Here is a 4,720-nt window from a genome sequence, read left to right as displayed (position 1 = left end):
AAAAACTACAAAAGATGGACAATAATGATTAAACGACCAGATAGTAAACTAATAATTTCATCATATCCATTGTGTGACTGAGATCTAATGTTTCACTATATAATTTACTGACCCTCCTTTCTCTCCAGGGTTTTATGACTCATGATGATAGATAGATGTAGCATCATGTCACCCTTCTTTGACCTCAAGGTCGATGCCCGTTACTGTTGTGTGTTACACCAGCACAACAGCCCTAAACCTTCGTTTCCTATTGACCTATCCAAGCTAATGTCAATGATGTGCCATAATAGCAACCTGGCGTGTCCATCTTGCTAAGTCTACAAGTTCTGTGTGCAGTATGCAAAGGTGGACATAATATGTAGCAGGAGATGTATTTTGTGTAGTTGTGAGTGCCGCCTACACTAACCCCCAGTTGAAACAGTTAACATATCATTATGTACCTTATCTTGAAGATCTGAAAGCCAAAGGCCAATGTAATAGATCTTCCCTGGAGATGATCTGCGGTTCCAGGTAGGCGTTCCCAGAAGATCATAGATGAAGTTCTGAAGGTCAAAGGCCAAAATAATGGATCTTTCTTCAAGGTGACTTTAGGTTCCAAGTAGGAGCTTCCATGCACCATCTGGTGATGAATTTATCATCATTTACCTCTAAGGCTGAAATCGGAATGCAATGATTTCATTGACTGTCTTAAACTGTGATCCATTTTCAGCACATTCTTCCAAACTCCATATTCTAGCCCTTTTAGAAATTTCAAGTTCCTGACCTGAATGTCTAAACCTAACCCTAACCTGTACTCAGATGCAGATAACTTCATCCTATATCCGATTTACACATTCTGTTTTGCACATTCTCCTGTGCTGTCATTGGTATCTAAGTAGGTGTGTCTTCTGCTATTGTTGGTATCTGAGTAGGTGTGTCTTGTAGTGTGGCAGTTCATGTTTCCTAGCCTTGCAGGGTGTGTCTCATAGTATTGCAGGCCATGGACATTTACTGTTGGATTTTATGTTACCACAACATCGCCATTTCTGGAAGGTCACTGCACACTTCTGGGTTGGGAACAAGACTCAAAACAGTAGTCTTGCAACCTTGCAAATGACTTTCTACTTAGGAGTTTTTAGTTCAGGTGAGGATAAGAGTTAGGTAGTAGTAGCAGTAAGTCCAATACACGCTGTGAGGGCCATCGCGGGGTGTGTATCTCCAGATACTGTAGCGTGAAGCAAATGAGAGTCTACAACTCCCCCTCAATGAGATGTCAATCGATCACAGGTTACTTCAACACCCAAGAGTGGCACCCATTTACAGACGGGTGAGTTGGAACAATGGAGATGAAGTGCCTTGTCCAGTAACACAGGTAGCATGAAGAGGCCAACAGAAATCACTGTGCAATAATAGTTATTAAAACCTCACTCTCCAACAGTTAAAAGGACTCTGGCCATAGGGCCAAAGCCTGGGTTTTAGCCTTCTGGTTAGAGCGTCCACCTCTCTCTCTCAAAACTATGTCGTATGATGGATGAGTTTGCATCTGAAGGTCACAGGTCATGGTTGCTATTGTGGAGGACAATGTCACAATTCAGCAGCTCTCCAACATTAACTGAACAGAAACCTAGAGATCTGTGATCAGGCTCATGAAGTGATTCTCAGTTTATTAATTTAAATGCTTAATTAATGCTTAGGTGAAAAGCATGCTTCATTTGAGGCAATTAATTGCTAATTATTATTACATAATTATTACATAATTGCTTTAAAAAGTCTACCTCAACTTACAATATTGGGTTGTATTTAAGACAAAACAAGACATGCAGCAACTTTGAATTATTTAATCATTTATTTCAAATTGTATAGATGATTAAACAATTAATCAACAAGTAACTCAGATTTACAGTTAATACTGCGCTGGAAATTGCACACACACAAAAAAATTCTCAACAGGACTGTTGAAGACGTGTACGTAGTTCCACCAGATGGCAGTAGTGCAACACGTAGGATCCCCAATTGCAATAAAACCTCAGAGAAGAAGCTGTGTGTATTTCCTAAACCTGTGACAGATCCGTGCAGGGGGACAGTAGTCAACAGTTTACTGAGATTATGTACTAAAAGAGTTATATTAAATACATTAATTTTGGTAGATTTAATGTCTCGCTAGACATTACTGGGCAAATACAACGCCACTGAGCCAAGGAGGAAGCAGTCGGTGCTTCATAAACATTTGGACGGTGCTAGCTGACAGTTAGCATCTGGAGACAATACCTGGAAAATTATTGGAATAAGAGCAAAAATACTTACAAACACGGTGAAACCAGGTGAGTTCGTCTGAAGCAAAACAACAAATACAACAGTATGTGAACCTGTTCATCAGTATTGTTAAAACTACCTCGACGCTAACTAGTTGTGTCTGTGGTGGGTTGACAGGCCAGTGTGTATCCATACAATATTAAATCAGTAAAATGTTTTCATAAGCTCCATCATGGATTAGAAGTGAATATTGTGGAGATTGCCCATTTTCAGCACACAGTACTGTTGAGCGTTCCCTGCTGGAATACAGTGCATCTTGAAATTGAGTAAATTCATTTTTTCCCTCAAAATTCTACACACAACACCCCATAATGACAACATGACAAACGTTTTCTTAATTTTTGCAAATTTATATATATATATATATATATATATATATATATATATATATATAAAAAGCCCACTAAGAAATCACATATACATAAGTATTCACACCCTTTGCTCAATGCTTTGTTGATGCACCTTTGACAGCAATTTCAGCCTCATGTGTTCTTGAATATATTGCTACAAGCTTGGCGCACCTATCTTTGGGCAGTTTTGCCCATTCCTCTTTGCAGCACTTCTCAAGCTCCATCAGGTTGGATGGGAACTTTTGTTTCTCATGGTCTGAGAGTCCTTCAGGTGCCTTTTGGCATCCTACTGGAAGGTTCTCCTCTCTCCACAGAGGAATACTGTGCTCTGACAGAGTGACCATTGGGTTCTTGGTCACCTCCCTGACGAAGGTACTTCTTCCCAATTGCTCAGTTTAGATGGGCAGCCAGCTCTAGGAAGAGTCGTGGTGGATCTTCTTACATTTATGGATGATGGAGGCCACTGTGCTCATTGGGACTTTCAAAGCAGCATAAAAGTTTCTGTACTCTTTCCTAGATTTATGCCTTGAGACAATCCGGTCTTGGAGGTCTGTAGACAATTCATTTGGGTTCATGCTTGGTTTGTGCTCTAACATACACTATCAAATGTGGGACCTTTTATGTAGACAGGTGTGTGCCTTTCCAAATCATGTCCAATCAACTGAATTGTCCCCAGCTGGACTCCAATTAAGCTGTAGAAACATCTCAAGGATGATCAGTGGAAACAGGATTCACCTGAGCTTAAGTTTGAGCTTCAAAGCAAAGGTTGTGCATATTTATGTGCATGTGATTCCTTAGTTTGTTTTTTTATATAAATTTGCGCACACACACACACAATAAACTTTTTCACATTGTCATTCTAGAGTATTGTGTGTAGAATTTTGAGGAAAAAGGACTTCATCCATTTTGGAATAAGGCTGTGACGTAACAAAATGTGGGAAAAAAAGAGAAGTGTTGTGAATACTTTTCTGGATGTACTGTAAGTGTGTCGGCCTTTATTTTAACAGTGGAAAGAGGATTCACCTGAGTTCAAGTTTGAGCTTCAAGGCAAAGATTGTGGATATTTATGTGCATGTGATTTCTTAGTTTTTTTTTTTTTTTATATATATATATATAAATTTGCAAAAAATAAAAAACAAAACTTTTTCACATTGTCATCTGGGGTATCGTGTAGAATTGTGAGGAAAAAGCATTTCATCCATTTTGGAATCAGGCTGCAACAAAATGTGGAAAAAAGTGAAGTGGTGTGAATGCTTTTTGGGATGCACTGTAAGTGTGTCAGGCTTAATTTAATCAATGGAAAGATGATTCCCCTGAGCTCGTGTTTGAGGTTTAAGGCGAAGGTTGTGAATATTTATGTGCATGTGATTTCGTATGTTTTTTTTTTGTTTTTTTTTAATGAATATTATTTTTAATAAATTTGCAAAAAAATTGCAAAAAAAACCCCTTTTCCACATTGTCATTCTGGGGTATTGTGTATAGAATTTTGAGGGAAAAGGATTTCATCCATTTTGGAATCAGGCTGTAACATAAAATGTGGGGAAAAAAAGTGAAGTGCTGTGAATACTTTTCTGGATGCAGCGTAATTGTGTCAGGCTTAATTTAATCAATGGAAAGAGGATTTCACTGAGCTCAAGTTTGAGCTTCAAGGCAAAGGTTGTGAATATTTATGTGCATGTGATTTCTTAGGTTTTGTTTTGTTTTTTAATAAATTTGCAAAAGAAAAAAAAAAAACTTTTCCACATTGTCATTCTGGGGTATTGTTTGTAGAATTTTGAGGAAAAAGGATTTCATCCATTTTGGAATCAGGCTGTAACATAACAAAATGTGGGGAAAAAAAAATGAAGTGCTGTGAATACTTTTCTGGATGCAATGTAAGTGTTCCAGGCTTTATTTTAGCAGTGGAAAGAGGATTTCACTGAGCTCAAGTTTGAGCTTCAAGGCAAAGGTTGTGAATATTTATGTGCATGTGACTTCTTAGTTTTTTTTTAAATAAACTTGCAAAAAACGTTTTCACATTGGCAAGGGGTATTGTGTATAGGATTTCATTCATTTTGGAATCGGGCTGTAACATAGCA

The 4,720-nt window shown here is 38.1% G+C and overlaps 1 protein-coding gene across 1 annotated transcript in view; it reads left to right on the top strand.

Moving 5' to 3' along the window:
* The first annotated feature begins 2,005 nt into the window (after positions 1 to 2,005).
* Positions 2,006 to 4,720, top strand: part of osbpl8 (oxysterol binding protein-like 8) — a 110,208-nt gene continuing 107,493 nt past the window's right edge. Inside the window, exon 1 of the mRNA XM_034163278.1 lies at positions 2,006 to 2,290. The gene's annotated coding sequence lies outside the window, so the exon portion shown is untranslated. The remainder of the gene's footprint in view (positions 2,291 to 4,720) is intronic.

The sequence above is a fragment of the Thalassophryne amazonica genome, chromosome 22, assembly GCF_902500255.1.
Source record: "Thalassophryne amazonica chromosome 22, fThaAma1.1, whole genome shotgun sequence".
NCBI classification, from domain to species: Eukaryota; Metazoa; Chordata; class Actinopteri; order Batrachoidiformes; family Batrachoididae; genus Thalassophryne; species Thalassophryne amazonica.
The sequence above is the reverse complement of the archived record's forward strand: the minus strand, read 5'-3'. Positions and strand labels throughout refer to the sequence as shown.